The 19,258-nt window shown below is 43.0% G+C and overlaps 1 protein-coding gene across 6 annotated transcripts in view; it reads right to left on the bottom strand.

Annotated features, from left to right (window-relative positions):
- Tcf20 (transcription factor 20) overlaps nt 1-19,258 on the bottom strand; it is a 102,972-nt gene that overhangs the window by 30,479 nt on the left and 53,235 nt on the right. The gene's annotated exons all lie outside the window — the stretch shown is intronic.

The following is a 19,258-nucleotide window of genomic DNA, read 5'->3' as shown; positions in this document are numbered from 1 at the left end:
TATTCATAACATTCAACCACACGTAGCCCTACTGAGGAAGGGTGTGGACTCTCTAGGTGGCCTGGCACACCCTGGAAGGCTAACTGAAGACAGGGATCTTTGTTTCTGCTTCTACCCAAAACAAAACAAAATGACCAAACAAACAATAGCAACAACAAAAAGAACAAAAAGCAAAAAGTGTTTCCTAAGCAGTGAAGCTGGCTCAAGCCCTCCCAGTACCAATGCTGATGGTTAACCAAGGCTGGCAACACTGGAGCCCACGTCACTATGTGTCAGGATGGTTGTGGTGATGCCCGTGGGGTAGGGGCCCCGTACCATCTCACTATAGAGATGAGATGGCTGAGGCACCAGAGGTGAGGGACCTTGTTCCAGGTCAGAATGGACAGCAGCCTCCAGAGACAAATGGGAGAATAGGGCTGTAAGACAAGTCCTTCAAGAGCCTTGTCCTCCATTCACAAGACCAAGATCCTTCTGGGTGCCCCAAATCAATAAATGTGATCATGTGCCCTCATACCCTTGCCGAGAAAGCAAAGCTCATCAGGCGTGTAGTCAGCCAAGGGCAGTCCACAGCACTTCCAGCAGCACTAGACAGGCTCCTTTTGTCTGTGCCACAGGGCACCTTCAGGAAAAAGGTCGTGTCACCAACTTGAGGGAATGAAGTAAGGCTGGTCTGTCAGTGAGCAACAGGCAGCCATTCCTGCTGCCTTTCTTACTAAGGGAGCCTGAGCATTCAGCTACCCTGAGGGCTGGGCTTCAGGCCCTCCCTACCCTGGTAGGGACTCTCAGTTAGCAGTGGCCATCTGGAAACAGGAGGCCAAGCATTTCTGGCAGGGAAGTCTGCATGGAACGGGCCTCTGTGAAAGCTTTACTCCCTTACAGAGGGAGGAGACAAGGGAGCAGGTCATCTTCTTGTTCAGTCTCTGATACAGGACAGCAGGTTCTGTGACAGCCATCTTATGATCACAAGGGGACAGTCCTGAAGACAAAACCCATCTGTTGGGAACAGTAGCATGACAAGATATGGATCTGGACCCACTGTGAACACTGCTGAGCACCACACTAACCTCCTCCAGGACCACCTGCCTCCAGATTGGTTACACGACAAGATACTTAAGAAACACACACAGAGAAATCTCATTTTTAAGTTGTATAACTTGCAATCAAAATACCCTCACTGATACAGGAAGGGATCAACTATGCGAGGCAATTCTGTACAAGAGTTAAGTGTGTGAACTCTGGAACCTACACAACTGGTTGGTAAATGACTCTACATTGTCTACCTCTGCCTTCCTGGCCAAATTCCTAACCTTTGTTCCCTCCATCTGCGAAAGTAGGAGTGACATAACAACTACACTGTGGAAACAGCCACATGCCCTTCAATAAATGAATTTGGATAAAGAAACTGTGGTATAAGTACACAATGGAATATAACTCAGCCTTAAAGAGGAATGAAATTATTGTATTTATGGGTAAATGGATGGAGTTGGAGAACATCATGCTAAGTAAAGTAAGCCAATCCCAAAAAAGCAAAGGCCACATAGTTTTCTCTGATAAGTGGATACTGATCCATAATGGGGGGGTGAAATGGAGGGAATTTGGATTGAGCAGAGGGGAGGGAGGAAGAAGAGGCGACAAGCATGTGTGGGGAAGATAGTGGAATGAGATGGACATTATTATCCCTACATATGGATGTGATTGCATGAATGGTGTGACTCTACATCATGTACAACCAGAGAAATAAAAAGTTGTGCTCCATTTGTGTAATAAATAAATAAATAAATAAAACCAATCAATCAATCCATGTATTTAAGGGGGAAAAAAGTGGGAGTGACCCACCTCAGAGCAATATCGTGAGGGCAGACTCCCAACAGTGGCTGGATCAAAAGTGCTCAGTAATGTGACCCAAGCTGACCACGTGCCAGGCATACACCAGATGATCTACACAGACTACTGCGTGAAAAGCAACTGCAGAGCGGGCCTTGTCATCACCCCAGCTCACAGATAAGGATCAAGACCTCAACATCTGCCTCCCTGTCCCCGCAGGGCATCCTGAAGCTCCCCACTCTGACCAGCCCACAGACCACACAGCCCATCTTTTTAACAAAAGAAAGGTAACTCATGGCTCACCAGGAAGTTACATCAATAAAATGATGCTTGATTCTTTTTGCTACAAAGCACAATTAATTACCTGTGTTGATCCAAAGAGGAAACCCTGCAGGATACAGGGCCTTAAAGAAAGCACCTTAAAGACAAATTTAGTTCAGTAGTTCTCCAAGTGTGGTCCCTAGACAAGTTCCTTGGAACTTGTTGGAAACATAAATTCTCAGGCCTCATCTCACTAGTGTTATAACAAGTTCTCGAAGCCACTCTGAGGCACAAGAGTTTCAGAACCATTATCTATTGAATGCTTCCAAAATCAACTTGCCAATTTTTTAGATGCATAAAACAAGAGACCTAGAGGGATAGATGACTGGCCTGATTCCAGGTTTTGTGAGAATCATTTTAGTGCTTTCTCCACTATACTTCTGTTCCCTGTAGAGCAACCTATAGATTATGGGTATGGGAGACAGAATTAGAGATGCCCCATCGATGTCCCAACGACTCCTTAACATGGCAAAAAGAAATTCGCAGATGTGATTAAGTCAAGGCCTCGAGACAGGGACAGTAGACTTGATTGTTCTGACAGGCCCAATCTAACCTCATAGCTCATAAAATCAAAGACCCTCCCCCAGAGTGGGTTATATTTGTAGGCTTTACAAAGACATGGAAATGGGAGCAGGGTCATAAAGATGCAAGACTGCTGGCTCTGAAGGCAGAAGAAAGGGGCATGAGCCAAGGAATGTGGGCAGCTGCAGAAGCTGGGAAAGGCAGGCACCCAGCACAGCCAATACCTCAGCTCTAGCCCAGGGATACCCACACTGGCCTCTAATGTGCATAACTGGAAGTTTAACAGTGTGTGGTAGTGTATGGCAACAGCAGAAAACAAACAGGATCAGATTTGGGATCGCTCACTTTCCTTTTACATCTCTAGTGCAACCAACTTCTCCCTCATGGAAACATGAACTATTTTACCCACTTTTTATGAGGCCAGTTTGGGTAGCATGAGGTCCCTGAAGAAGGGATGCTGAATTGATACCTTTCTTCTAGCTGAATAAACAGAGGCAAAGGGACCTGCTGAAGACCATACTGCTAGGAGGGAACAGAACTTAGAGCTGCAGCCTTTTTTCTTCTGACCCCAAGTTCAACATTCTTCACTTCATAGCACGATGCCTTCTAGTCTCCTCCATTCACTCAACTATCTAACATGTGAAGTACCTCCTAAGTGCAGGAGTCAAAGACAGAATACAAAAATTTAACTCTACAAAACCTCCCCTGTCTATTGAACCCTTCCATCTGCAAATCGATGCCCAGGCCAATGTTAACTTCCAATTAGATTTTTATTCTTTGCCTTTTACCTGAAGAAGTAATTTGCACTGTCCTCCTTCTTCCTGCAAATAATACAATAAAATCACTGCCCAGATGTTCTTGATTTCAGAGTTACTTTATATTCCAAAGTGAACGATATTCATCCCTAGGTGAGCCGAGTTCCCCACACACAGTGAGATGGGGGTGCTTTAGGCATAGTTTCTGAAAGTTACATTTTTTCAAAAAGGAAACATCCCAAACTTCTGATGAAGGAATAAATGATCTCTTAATAAGATATTTTTCATTTATTATGGAAGGGAATAAAGGCTATTTTCAAGCAACTCTGACAAGAACCCTGCATTTCTTGATGTTGTGAACTGGGGAAATAAAATTATGAAACTTATTATTAGTTTCTGGGCAGGTTTAAATAGACCCCAGCCCAACCCTTTCACCAGAAATTGTCACTGTCTCAGAGGCAGGGCTCGCTGACTTAAGGTGGCAAACTGCAGGGGCAGAATCAACTAGGAACTGACTGGTCCTGCACAAAGGAAAACTCCAGGGAGAACTGCACATGCCTCTTCACTCCCAGAACAACTCTTTCCTCTGAGAGGGAACAGCCACCTGAGTAATCACAGTGCTCAGAGGGCATCTCGGAGTAGCCGCCAGTGCTGCAACAATGGGTCAGAGCATTATTGGTGCCTCGATGACGATCACGTCTGCAAGAACCTTGCTGACCACACACACCACACTACTGTGCCCTGTGGCTTCCATCCAGCACTGCATTCGCTTATTCATACTTAACTATTCAGGTTTGGCCACCCTCTAAACCATGCCCTGTGCACCCCCAAGGCCTGGAGAGCTGTAGGTAATGAGAATGTGAGCTGATGGAAGGACACAAGGCCTGGAGAGCACTAATGAGATGACGCCTCAATAAGAGTAAGCGGATGCAGAGAGAGCTTGGAGAATGTGGAACAAGGTACTCATTTGTGGGGACAAGCAAAAGGCCTTTCCCTTTTAATCATGCCTTCTACATCTAGGACAGAAGGCCCTGCTGCCCTAACTGTGTTCTCCTGCTACATGGGAGTCACATGGTCTACATTCAAGTAGGTATCTAAGGTCTTGGGAGCTTCTTTCTTTGATGCAACTCTGCATCCTGTCAACCTTCTTTCAGGAGCTCTTCAGAATGTTGGCCCAAGCAATGCATGTTTTGGTCCTTGATCCTTGAAGCTAGACTCTACCCTCAGGTTTCTTCATGAAAACTCTTGTAGCTGCCTGGAGTACTTTGCTGCCTGCATCCTCACCAAGTCCTGGGAGAAAGGTATGTGCTCCTGTCCCAGGACTCCCTCCCCAGCCCATAACCACCAAGGTTTCACGTTCAACCTGAGGGCCAGAGAGATGCCCAGTTCTTCCTAGGTCCATTTGCTCAATGCTACTGAAGGTATAGTGCATGGTTTTAAAAGTTGCACTATGTCCCACAGCTGATCAAGTAAATATTGATTTCAGAACTCGAAACTATTACATACACATCTTAATAAGTTATGATGCTACAAGTATAAGATGTCACCCAGTGAATCATGTTAGCAGTCGTCACTGGTGAAAAGCTCATTTTGTACTTAAAACAAAGTTCAGGTTGACTGTCTTTTTAGAATAACCAAATAATAACTGTAGTTGTCTAATGTGACTACTGTCTAGGTCCAAAGTAGCACAAGACTAGTTCACAAAGCAGTTGAGGGTATCTGCATAGTACAAGAGCCAAAAGCTACCATATCATTTTATCTTCGGTAAAATGGGGATGTTTGCTTTGCATTTCTAGTGAAACTGTGTGAAATAACTGTAAAACATTCCATAAATTAGCTGGGCATGGTGGTGCATGCCTGTAATCCCAGCAACCAGGAGGCTGGAGAGGCTGAGGTAAGAGGATTGCAAGTTTTAGGCCGGCCTAAGCAACTTAATGAGGCCCTAAACAATTTAGTGAAACCCTGTGTCAAAATAAAAAAGAAAAGGGGCTGGGTTGTAACTGAGTGGTAAAGCACCCCTGAATTCAATTCCCAGTAAACCCCCAAATCTATGAACTAAAATGTTATATAATTGCTAGGACTTATTTTTATAAAATACATTAAATACATCTTCCTACATCTGTGTCACATTCTTGGCAATTGCTAATACCAAAACCATATATAATACACATCAAAGAGTCTATTAAATTAAGACAAACTCAGTCATTATTTTATTATTATTATTATTTAGAACTCATTGTTTCCTCCTAAAATACTGCCTGGAACAAGCAGCCCCTGTAGGCATGTGCTGTCAGCCTTTTGGGGAGTGCAGCTGCCCTGCATTGCTTTAGCAGTATTCCACCTCCACCAGTGAGGACAGTCAGCTCCCGCCCTCTCTAAGCACTGCCCCTCCCAGCTACTGTTTCCTATTACTCTCACTCAGTCCTTCTGTCCTTGGCTACTGCAGATGAACAGCGCTGTTTTTAAAATTTTCTGAAGCACGGCATTGGAAGGAAAAGTGTTAAATGAATAGGAACTAAAACTACACATGACTGTGTACAAATGAGATGCTAGCAGGAGTCCTAAGACACTGAAAACTACCCAAGAAAGGAACACTGGGCACAACCAGAATGGGTAAGAGTGCCCTGCTGGCTCACAGTTGAGCTCTGCAGATACCGCCTGTGTTACATGCTAAGCCATCCAGCTTCCTGCCACTGCTCCAGGCCACAGCTCTCCCAGCCTGTTCCCACTCCAACTGGGCAACCATAGACTAATCTAGAATGACCTGAGGCTTCTGGATGTCCTGATGCCACAGGGACCTGAGATGTACTGCTGTCACAACATTCCCAAGAACCTAACAGCTCACCTTCTCTGCCTCCTGGAAGTCATCTGCTCCTATCACCCAAGACCAAGTTAACTTTTAATTTGATCATCATTTTCCAAATATAAAATAATCTCCAATAAAACTGTTCATCTGGACTCTCACCTCCCCTGTCCTAAAACTTCCAATTAAAAAGTGGTTTTGAGGGCTGGGGTTGTGGCTCAGTGGTAGAGCTCTTGCCTAATATGTGTGAGGAACTGGGTTTGAGCCTCAGTACCACATAAAAAATAAATAAAATAAAGATATTGTGCCCACCTACAACTAAAAAAAAAATTTTTTTTAAGTGGTTTTGCAATGGGAAACTGAGATGTGCTTCTTTGGGAAGGCCCTTCAGGCCACATTATGAACCTAACTGCAGTATCTCTGAACCGAGGAAGTAGGGGCTGGCTGGTGACTGGCTCCAGAAGCAATGCAAAAGCACAGAAAACAGGACCAAGGTCAGAATCCGAATGCATCTGTTTTGGCAGCATCTCCCAGCTACAGCCCTGGTTTCTGTTTCAAACCAATAGGACATCCTGTTCCCTTAATCATCTCCTATTGTCTTGTACCCACAGGTGAGACCAGCCTGTCTGCAGTTTATAGTGAAGTTATGTTGCTTTGAATCAGGTTAGAAGGCTTGAAATTAAAGGGCTTTACCCCTCATTAACAACGTCCTTCCTTATCTTTCCGTACTTCATCTGCCAAATAGAGGAAGCCAGAATTTCTACAAAACTTGAGCAGATAAGAATATTTTTAGAATACACAGATCTTTATACAACATTTTTTCCCATTTCATCGTTCAGCAAACAAATAATGGAAAGTTACTAGATCCTAAGATTCAGCTGAAGAAGAATGTCTTTTCTCTAGAAGATTATATTGCACGCCCACCCCCCCCCCTTTATTGTTGCCATTTTACCAATCCAGACTCACACGCTCTGTATGTTGAAAGTAAGGTACATCTGTTGTGCCTCCATCAGAGGTAATGGTAACCACTGTCTAACAAAGGTAAAAAAGCCAAGCTGGTACCTCTCTATAGAATCATGAAATGTGGGCTGGGGCTCAGTGGCAAAGCACTTGCCTAGCATGTGTGAGGCACTGGGTTCGATCCTTAGCACTGCATAAAAAAACTAAACAAATAAAGGCATGCTGTCCACTTACAACTATTAAAAAAATTAAAAAAAAAAGAATCATGAAATGCTAGTTGTTCTATGGAATATGAGGAAAGCATTTAACCTCCTAATGGGCTGTTCCATTTGCCTTATTAACAAGTCAACTGTTTTTTTGTTTGGTACTGGGGGCTGAACCCAGAGGCACTTAACCACTGGGCTACACCTCCAGCCCTTTTTCAGATAGGGTCTCACTAAATTGCTGAGGCTGGCCTTGAACTTGCCATCCTCCTTTCTCAGCTTCCTGAGACGCTGGGATTACAGGTCTACACCATGTTGCCTGGCTTAACATGTAATTCTGATTCCAGAGCATAAAACTGTAATTTCCAGGTAGTGGAACCGTGGGCTGGAAGAAAATTAATAAGAACTTGATCATCTGGTCCTCCTCAGTCCAGCTCTGTCCACTCCTCCTTTCCTTCAAATGTGCTGGTTTATCTAATAAAAGTGAGACCATATGATAACGACATCCTTTATTCTCAGTGGTCTTTCGTTTGATTCTGAAGTTTCTTTGTGAGTGAATGATATCAATTTTATAAGTGTAATAATCTTCTCTTTTTATTTATTCAACACCTTTCATTGCATGACTGTGTGCAAGGGCTGACACGAGGAGCCAGAGGCCACCTGGAACCAGCCCCTCAGGGACCTGGCAGAATGGTCTGGGAGCAAATTATAACCCAAGTTATGGAAGAAACAGCACTTTAGGGCTTACAGGTAGTGTCCCTGACTGGCTAAGGTGGTCAGGAAAGCATTGTTGAGGGAGTGTTGCTTGAGCTGAGTTGTGACAAATTAGGGCTCCATGGGGAAGTTGAGGGCAGAAAAAAGATTCCAGTTCTAGTTACTTTAGCTGACATTTCCTCTGTGAGCCATCCTTATATTCAGTGGGATATCTTTCTTAGTTTATATCTCAAACATAGGCAGTCTAAAAACAGACAAAGACATGAAGTGAGGAAGACCAGCAGAAGCTGGCAAGGGTGGGGGCTGCTGAGCTGCCCACGGAAGCTGTGTGGAGGTGGGATGGCAGCAGAGTTGCTCCAGGAGGGAAAGAAATTAACACCTGGCCCTGCCTCTCACTGGCTGCTGGAGCTTAGGTAGGTCAGTTTTTCTTTGGTATGGGAGGGTGCTCTATCACTGACCTACATTCCCAGCCCTTTCTTTTCTGAGACAGGGCCTCACTAAGTTACACAGGCTGGCTTGAAACTTGTGATCCTCCTAATTCTCCGGAGCCACTAGCATTACAGCCAAGCAACCACCCAAGCCCGGTTAATTTCTTTAAGTCTTGGTTTTCTCAACAGTAAAATGGGGGTAATACTCAGCTGAGAGAAAAAAGGGGGTGGGGGCTGGCAGATTTTGTTATTTTTAGGATATTAATGGAGGCAAAAAACCTGAAGATGCTTAAGAATGAATGACAAGAGGATTTTTAAAGGGATGCCTAGGGCATTCCTAAGGATTCCTATATAAAACGTACATGGCAACATTCCTAGTCATTTCTGTTACTTTCCTCTCCCTTGTGGGATGGCTGGTCCCCCAAAACTCCAGAGCCCTCTGAGCTTCTCTGCAAAGTCATGGGAAGCTGGAGACTGGCAGCATCACAGCTATACAGGAGGACCCGGCCTATACCACAATCTACTCCTGGCCATAAGGGTAAACCCAGGCTCATGGCACGCCTTCTTAGTCTTTCCCTTTGTCAAAACTAGAGCTTTTTTTTTTTTTTTTTTTTTTAACCTGTCAGGCAACTGGTGTAGCTACTTATTTCCCACCCCCTTACCTGTTTCAATGCAAACAAGTTATATTATTATTTCTGCAGTACTGGGGATTAAACCCAGGGGCAACTCTGCCACTGAGCTATATCCCCAGTCTCCTCCTCTTAATTTTGAGACAAGTTATTGAGGCTGGCCTTAAACTTGTGATCCTCTTGTCTCAGCCTCTTAAACTGCTGGGATTACAGGCATACACCACTGTGCCTGGCTATCAACACTTTACTGATGATTATGTTCCACAACATGTAAGACTATGGCAGGTACAAATAATGATTTCTACCAAGGTGCCCACAAAGGAAAAAGTTTGTAATTACCACAGATGAGATGATGTGCACCTATGGATACAGCAGGCACAGACACTAGCCATTTGCTATAGGTTTTAAATGCTCCATAATTCTCTTAATTCTAATTCTCCTGGGTTGAGAGCCTTCAGGTTCAGCAATAATAAATTTAGGAAGGTAAAACAAAGCAATTTCCTAAATAAAAAGCATCCACTCACTACAATTTAAGTTGAAGCCAGTCTTCATCCCCTTCTATATATTAAAACATTTCTCAAAAAGTCTTGGTTTAATCATTTTTCTGCTGCACAAGCTATACATAATATATTGCTATGATATTAACACACAGTCTGAGAATGCCACTTAGCAAAATGCCAACACAGGTTTCTAATGATGTTCCTTTGGGTTAACCAGATTTGCTTTTTTTTTCCTGAAATACAATTTGCATTTTATTTTACCTTTAAGTATATATAACCCATTGAAATAATTCTAATCAGAGGGTTTCTTTTGTAGCCCCCAAAGAAAACTCTGCAACTTTGTTAAAAACATTATATATTTTGTCTAAGGGAATTATTCCCTGTTAAAAAGAAAAGGGACTTTTACCCTTTAAGGAGTTAGAAAGGAGAGACTTGCGCTGAAGCCTGGACTGGGTTGAAGGCAGTAATTAGCACTTTTCCTCTGAATAGAAGCTGAGAACCTGAGAAAAGGCTGAACCCAGCAGGGGCAGGAGCCCTGCGGCAGCCCTGTGATGAAGAAAGAGAACAGCCTTTTCTCAAAGTGTGGAGAAATGAATGCTTATAGACAGTTTAAAACACTGAAATTTAAGTTGCACAAGATCACGTACCAGCTTTATTTTACCCTTTGGTCAAAGAGTGGATTGGCTGATAAAGAGAAATGATTACATTTTGTGCTTTCTGAATCTAAAAAGGCATCTTTTAACAGAAATTTCCCATCAGGGAAGCGACTCTTGGTATAACCCTGCTCCTCTCAGAGGCTCAGCCCACCCAGGAGTTGAGTCTGTGTGTCCTTGAAAGCCAATTACTGGAAGCTGCTTATTCAAGAGGCACCCAGACTGAAATGTTTATGATTTCAGTAGCAAGGATGACAAACAATGCCACAATCAGACTCCTCTACCAAGATTTCAAATCTGGCAAGGAAGGATATACTGAAACTCCAATTTCCCTTTCCTATCTTCACTACCTCTTTTCCTGCTTGCATTTGAATTCCCTTTTCTTGCTCTGGTCTACTTCTACCTCACAGACCCTCTCATCTGTGTCTATTCTCAGCAAAGTCACCCTGTTCCTGCAGTGGGACGTTTCCACGGGCAGCCTGAACAGGGACAGAAAGATGAGGCACTTTTACACAGGGCAGGGTTCCCGCAGAAAGGAAGTTACTTGGCCTATAGTTCTAGAGGTGTAAGGTCTAGGGGCCTCATCAAGTGACAGCCTTTTGCTGGCAGTCTTGAGGTGGCACAAAGTGTCACATGGAAAGTCACAGGGAGTGCATGTCTCTTCTAGACTCTCCCCCTCTTCTAATAAAGCTGTCAACACTCAAAAACAGGTGGCCAGGATTCAATAATAGGGGTCAATCCTAATTATTTCCTGAACCCCCCTCCCCAAGCACCTCTAAACTTACTCAAAGGAAGTTTCCCTCCTCGATACTTCCCAATGGAGATTAAATTCAACACATGAAGCTTTTGGGGACACCCATTTATACCCAAACCATAGCATATTTAAGCTACTGCCAACACTAGTCTAGCTAGTTCCACTAGACCCAGTCAGGTGTTGGTGAGGAACATTTAATGAAGTAATAAGGATGAGACAGGGCATTTCAGGTCACCTGTCCTGGAAGAAAAAGCTCAACTCTGGGATAGCACTGTGGTACCCATACCGGTGACTAGCTTGCTAATATTGAATTCTGAGTTGACTCGTGTTTCTCAAAGGGTAACTCTGCCACCTGTAGCAGCTACATCCAAAATGAAGCATGTTACAAATGCAGACTGAGAACTCCACCCTGGGAAGACTGCATGTGCAGCTAAAGTCTAACAACTGTTAGGTCAGTTCACCCTCAGGGACACATGTATTTTCTTCTTCATCTGTTTTAACAGATTACTCCCAGATGAGGAAGATACTCAGCAAGGGGCTGATCCTCACTTCAACAGAAGAAAACAGAGTCTTGGAAATAACATGACCAAGATTAAAAACATTCAATGATTTTTCAGTGTATCTATTCCCTCATCTCCAATTTTTTTTTTTTTTTTTTGAACTGGGATTGAACCCAGGGGCACTTTGCCACTAAGCCACACCCCCAGCCCTTTTTATTTTTTGAGACAGGGTCTCACTGAGTTGCTAAAATTGGCCTTAAACTTTTAATCCTCCTGTCTCAGCTTCTTGAGCCACTGGAATTATAATAGTCATGCATCACTGCAGGACTCCCACCTCAAATTTTTAAGTGTCTACTAACTGTTAGGACAGGTCTCATTTATTCAACAACCTGACAAGACAGCTCAGCTATTGTCCCATTTTTCAGGCTAAGAGACTGGCTGAGGGGGACATTACAGTTTTCTAAGAAGCCAATTCCTAGGACTATGTGGACGAAAGCCAACACAAGATCTCAAAGATTCTGTAGACATCGCTCCTCACCAACAACCGTCTCTTGTGTTTTCAAAGACCATCTGTTCAGTAAATCTGGTAAATCTAAGAGCCTCGTGTGCTCTCTCCTCTGATCCCTTCTCTGGGCAGCACCAATGGGTGAGAGATAGTTTAGTCACAATGGCTTTCTTTCATGAGTGAGATTAGAAAGAGACCATAGGCAAATGATGGGATTAGCCAAATAACTGAACTGCCTGAAAATATATTGATGAGGCTGGGTGTGGTAGCACATGCCTGTAGTCTTCAGCGAGGATGAAGCTCGAGAATCATAAATTTGAGGCCAGCCTGGGCAACTTAGACACTGTCTCAAAATAAAAAAATAAGAAAGCGTTGGGGATGTAGTTTAGTGGCAGAGTGCCTCTTGGGTTCAATCCCTAGTACGAGAGAGAGAGAGAGAGAGAGAGAGAGAGAGAGAGAGAGAGAGAGAGAGAGGGAGGGAGGGAGGAGGGAGAGAGAGAGAGAGAAATCAATGATTAAGAGGTTTCAAATTAAGGCGCTAAATAAAGGCAATACTTGGTGCTTACTGGTGGCCTCAGAGCTCCTTGAAGGCCCATGATGTGTTAATGTGTGTGTAGCTGGACCATTTCCTGGGGTTCTCCAGAGCTAATCTGGAAGGTCTTGAACAGTCTTCTAGAGCTGAATAATTAGGATTTTGTCATATTCACTTTAAATGGAACTTCCCAGGGATGAAGTGTGTCTGGGAGAAGAATGCTGTCAGCCATTGCTGAGATTCCAGATCTGGAAGACAATCTGCTTTAAGGAGGAAGGGTGTGTTCAAAACTGCTGCAGGCCAGCCCTGCCTGGAGGTGAAATCAAGCAACAGGAGTTTGTAAGACAGCTATCCACAACCTTAGCAAACCAAGCTCCTCAGCTTCTACTGCAGATGCTTATCATATAAACCTGGCCTAAGGTGTCATAGGGAAGGAGCACATCACTTTGGAGAGTATGGCCCACAGGTTAACACTAAAGACTGCTTCTGCCTGTGAGGGACCTGGGAGAGAGAGGAAGTGGCATGGAGAGCACCAGGTGAAAGGGCTCTTCAGAGTATAGCTTGAAGGGTGTGGTGGGTTCAGGGTTTCTGAGGACATAGGAGGAACTAACTGGGAAAGCAGAAAGGTGTGGCTCTTGATGTGTGCTGACTTCTCCCAGTGCTCACTCAAATCCTCCAAGTCACTCCAACAGCAGCAGGCCACGCCTCTGAATTTGTCCCCACTCAGGCTACCCTTCCCAATAAGGTGCAGATTCTTCCCTGACCCCAAGGCCTTGTGGCACTCATGGGGAATTGGGAGTGCTGATGGAAGGGAGGCTAGAGCTCCACCTGGTACCAACAAACCATGAAGCACCACAGGAAACCCTTCCTTCTGGCACGGCATACTTCCACACTTCACTTAGATGTCTAAGAGGCAATCTTAGACTTAACATGGACAAAATTCAAGTCCCCATTTCCCACCGAATTATTCTTCCTCCAAGATTTTCTGCCCACAAAATGGTATTACATTATCCAGTGGCAAAAAGATGACCATTTTCACTCCTGGCCCACAAAGGTCAGAACAGGCTCCCGCCTACCTCTCCAACTTCACTACCCTCTCTTCCCTTACCCACCTCTCTTTCTTTGTTCCTCAAATCCAACAAGCACAGTCCCTCTCACAGCCTGTGCACCAGTTGTTCCCTCTGCTTCAAGTGCTCTCTGGCTCTTTCTGCTATTCCCACCTCAGCCTCTCAAGGAAGCTGAGATCCCCTATCTAACTCAGTTGCCTGATCATTTGGTCACGTTTGCCTTATTTTACTTATTATTAATGATTTGTTCCTGGTACACAGAAGATGCCAACTAGATGCTGAGTAAATGAACTGAGTGCAGGTGAAGCAGGGTTGAAAGATGGGACTGGTTGGCCATTCTTGAGTTTTAGAATGATCTTGGTGATACAGAGGATGAACTAAAGAGGACAAACTAAAGGGTGGGGAGACCAAATAAGATACTACTCTGATGAGAAAGATGATGGACTGAATCAAGGGGGTGACAGTGAAGAAGACATTTATATTATTTAGGAACTAAAATCAACAGTATATAGTGATTGCCTGGATGAGAGAAACGGGGAAAAGAGAGGAATGAGATGGTTCCAAGATTTCTGGTTGGGATAGAGGTGACAGGCAGAGGACATTCAAGTCTGCACATTCCAGAATAGCTCCATGCAGGACCTCTTCCTCCCCTCCTCCCAAGTCCAAGGGGAGGCTGTTTTCCAGATGAACCATTTGTAACCACTACAATCAGCATTAAGAGTCAGAGGACCCAAGAGGCAGACTGAAACTCATAAACAACAAAACCTTGTACAGAAGCCCTCTGTAACAAAGGCAGAATTTGTGACAGTGGTCCTTGGCATACTGTGCTTCACGAAGAACCATAAGAATAAGGAATTCAGATCACCCATGGGTTGTCTATCTCTCATGCATTAATTTTCCCGGAACTACAAGTGGTGTGCATATATACATACGCAATTTATTTACATAAAATTCTATGTAGAGTCATGGTCTTGTTAACAAAACACCTCAACGTATCTATATAAGTCTAGTCTAGCTGAGATCAACAATCATCTAAGTGCTGTTAGGCTGAGGTCCCTGGATGTTGTGGGGTCTGTGTAAGCACCCAGAAGCTTCACCTGACCTGAAGGAAGGAAGGTTGAGTGGACGGCTTCAAAGGCATGACCTGCCCAGAGTCTTGATATAGTGGGACCTTTCATTATCAAAGTGACTTGGGGGATTGAGAATGAGTGCTAAGTGGTCTGACAGGAGAAATGGGAGTGCTATAGAAGCACTTGCTGCCTGAGGATAACCAGGTGATAAGTGAGCTGGTTTTGAAATCTATGTGTTTTTCATGAATAAAAGTGGATTCAGAGCCAGCTTGGTGGCACACACCTGTACTCCCAGTGACTTGAGAGGATGGGCAGAATGATGGCAAGTCTGAGACCATCCTCAGCAACTTAGCAAAATCCTGTTTCACAATAAAAAAAATAAAATAAAAAAATCTGAGAATGTAGCTCAATGGTAAAACATTCCTCAGTTCCATCCCAGTGTTGCCCCCACCAAAAAAAAAAAAAAAAAGTAAATTCAAATGCCCTGAGAAACTGCCTGAGTAGGGAGGTGCAAAGTCTTGAGCCAGCAGACACATGTCAAGTTTAAGAGGCTGCCCTTTCAAACTCTCAACAAATTCTGAAATTAAGGGAACTCTACCTAGAAATCTGCAAAGAGAATCATCTGTTGCTTATTCAAATTAACTATTACCCTATTGAAATCATTTTAAGTAATTTCTGTATAAAGCAACAAAGTAACTCACAAACCAGAGGTCTTCACCTGACATCTGTCTGAACCAAGATTTACACATCATGGACAGTTTTCAAAGTCTGGAACTATCTGGAACCTCCATGGAGCCTGTCATAATGAATATTGCCTGAGAATTTGTTAAACGAACTGCATTTTACAAAACACCCTTTCACTAGCTGCTCAGTAAAACGACCTGATTTGCTATTTTGTTGCCCTTGGTCTTGCATGGCAGTTCTTCAGTCATGTTTTCATAAGGCACACTTCTTGACAATAGTATGCTACAAACATTCTGAAATTAAGTTCTAAAATTAAGCACGCACAGCTGACATTACTCTGCTGAACCTGGCTTACCGGGACAGGGTCACACAAGCCTGGATTACCTCTTTATTTTGATTTTTACCCAATAAGGTTAATGGCAGGAACACATCTTTACTAAAACAACATGGGAGCACATCAATCCAAGGCTGATGCTAGACCATAATAATTTATTTTCTTTAAAGCCACTTCAATGAAAAGTCTCCTGTAGCTTGGTGCCCACCAAGACTACCTGACCTCAAGGAAAGTGAGTTTCCTCTTACAGCCTATCATCATCTACAGATGAGAAACGGTAAGAGCTCTACTGCCCATGTAGGAGCCACTCCTGAAAAGGGCTCGACTCATCTGAACTCGCAGATGAGTTGATTTATTTATCTCCAGATAAGTAAAATTATTCAGACTAAGAAAATGTGTATTGAAAAATAAATGAAAAATAGTAAAAATTCAAAATTAATTATCAGTGAACAAAAAACACAAAATAGGGAACAATACCAATATCACTAATAAAATAAATGAAATTACAAAGAAGTTCTAAGAATTTAAAAAGCTCTAATGATGTTTAGGTTGTATTAGAATGTAGGGTCACACATTGTGTGGATGATCATAACTTGGCATGATCCTTTTCGGTCAATCTTTGAGATAATGCCTATCAAAAGCCATAACAATGTTTATACTTTTTGACTGAGCAGTTCAAAATCCAACTTTTTCCCAAGATAGCTCCACAAATAAAAACGTTTTTTGCTGCACAAAAAGTAGTAAATTAACTGGAAATAAACTTAATGTATGAAAGTTCAGGAATCATTAGATAATTGGCATTATACCCCCATTAAACAAGAAAAAAACCTTCCACAGAATATAAAAATTAAAATTATAAAATAAAGTGAAAAGGTCATACACAGATGTGCATCTTCAGTCTAATGACAGAGGTTTGCTGGGTCTCTATCGTGGACAAGTTCCTCTGTGGACCTCAGTTTCCTCATCTGGAGTGTAATAAGACCCATCCTCAGAGGGTTCCTTTGAGGTTTAAATGTGATTAATCAAGTATAGAGCTTGGAAAGCAATCAACATACTTCAGTCATTAATACACCATAATTCTATCCTGTAAAATAATAAGCACAAGAACAAAACCTGGAAGAGGCAAACATGTTGGGCTATTGGAATTATGACTTTCTTTCACCAACAGTTCCATTAGTTTATAATATGAATACTACTGTTGTTTACCTTTATGTAAATAATATGTAATTTTTTTAATGAAAGGTATTTCCTGTTTCCACAACCCAGGAGAAGGACTGGGAAACCTGGTCACCAGGGTCCCATTCAGACACCGATGCCAGGCTGTTTTGTCTTCTCTTTTGCCTCTGCCAGTGTCTCTTGCCACTTCCTGTGAAGAGAGCTGCTCCAGGCCCACAGAATAAGTGCCAACCATGGCAACAATCTCCACCTCCAGAGCCCATTCAAGTACCTCCATTCAACACTCAAAAGTCTTAAAAACATTCTGGAATTCTGAGAAATGGGTGCTACTATACATGGCACCGGAGCTGCTGGGATTACAGGTGTGGCACTCAGCTCACATCAGTTCTTTCTGAACACAATCAAATAGAATCTTGATTTCCCACCATACTTTCGTATCTTTGGAAGTTATTTAAAAATCAAAACCAGTGAATTGCCCCTTCTGTTCCCCTCTTCCAATTGTAGTGTAGGTGGTGGGGTGGTGGTGGGGTGATGATGGTGGTGGTGGTGGTGGTGGTGGTTGTTGTTATTATTATTATTATTGGTACCGGAGATTGAGCCCAAGGGTGCTTAACTACTGGGCCACATTCCCAGTCCTTTTTAATATTTTATTTAGAGATAGCAAGGCCCTAAGCAACTTAGTGAGATCCTAAGTTGCTGAGGCTGGTTTTGAACTCTCAATCCTCTTGCCTGAGCCACTGGGATTACAGGCATGCACCATGTCACCCAGCTTAGGCAACTATTATAATGATAAATTCTTTGGTATCTTCAGAATTCTCTCTTTGGGATTTTATTTTTAACATGATACAGACCTTGTGATTTCCTATTTTCCCCCTTTTTCAACTTGGATTTAAAAGTTCACTAGTTTTAATTCTATTTGGAAAGCTAAATAAAAATCAGTCCTTATTACAAAACAAAAAGCACTGCACTAGAGCCTGACCTGAATATGCATATCAGGCCAGACTAATTCCGTCTCTTTCTTCTGTCCACTACGTATTAGCTGCACACCTGTCTCTTCTTCTGCTCCCTGGATCCCCTGCTCATCATTGATGTCTTGACCCCCACCCCTTGCTTGCTGAGCTAGACCCTTGGCAGTTTCATTCCTGGCCTCCCCACTGTTCTCCACCTGCCATGTCTAATCACTGTTAAAATTCAACTGACTCTGAATCCTAATACACTTCTGGGGTCTGTCCCCTTCTTCTGATTCCCTTTTCCACCATGTATTTGAGCCCCTGTACAAATTATCCCACCGTGTCTCAAGTGGTCTCTTTGCATCTCCTGTCTCCCCACTTCTTTCCTGAGTTTCCTTATGAAACACAACCCTGAACATGTGATCTATATGCTTAGAAATTAACAGAGGTTCTTCACTGCAAGTTAAAAGCCAAATCCTTACACTATGATCTTACCACAGTTAACATATTTTCTATATATTAACTGATTTGGGGGAAGAAGAGATGAAGTGCAATGGGGAAGTATTTGCCATGAACATATCACACAGAGAATCCTTAATTATTTTGCTGATGAGTCAAAAAGTTTACTTTAGTCAGGCACAGTGGCATATGCCTGTAATTCTAGTGACTTGGGAGGCTGAGGTGGGAGGATCCCAACTTCCAGACCAGCCTCAGCAATTTAGGAAGGACCTAAGAAACTTAGCAACATATTTCAAAACCAAAAATAAAAAGGACTGGGTATGTACCTCAGTGGTAAAGTACCCCTGCATTCAATCCCTAGTCACCCTCCATACCAAAAAAAGTTTATTTTTAAACAACTATTATCAGGTAGACTCTTTCCTTTGAACTTGGGTAATCACTACAAAAAAAATGTACCAACTCACAGAATATTAATGCCTTTTGACTTTTTCTAATGCAAGGGAGATGAAACCCAGGGCATGCTAGGCAAGTGCTCTACTACTGAACTATCTATCCCCTCAGCCCTTAATGCTTTTACTTACTATGTAAGACAAAAGACTATTCCCTTTCTTTTGCCTCTTTTCTTTTGGAGAATATAATTGCTGAGAGTATCAATGTTGGCTGATTTAATTTCATAAGACAGGTTAATACTGCACCTGAAATACCATAACCCTGCTCCCACAAAAAACTTGAGTTTCCAGCAAGAATCAAAGTCAGGAGAAAAATGTTGATTTCATATGCAAGACAACTTCCCTATGACAGTGAGTCCTGGACACTCCTGTGACCATCTGCCACGTGTGCTAGGAGGAAGGCTAATTGAGCTACAGCCTACTGAGGAAGTGCACCACTCAGAATACATCTTTACAAAGACCACCT

This window comes from Urocitellus parryii, chromosome 5 (assembly GCF_045843805.1).
Source record: "Urocitellus parryii isolate mUroPar1 chromosome 5, mUroPar1.hap1, whole genome shotgun sequence".
NCBI classification, from domain to species: domain Eukaryota; kingdom Metazoa; phylum Chordata; class Mammalia; order Rodentia; family Sciuridae; genus Urocitellus; species Urocitellus parryii.
This window is presented reverse-complemented; position numbering and strand designations above follow the sequence as displayed.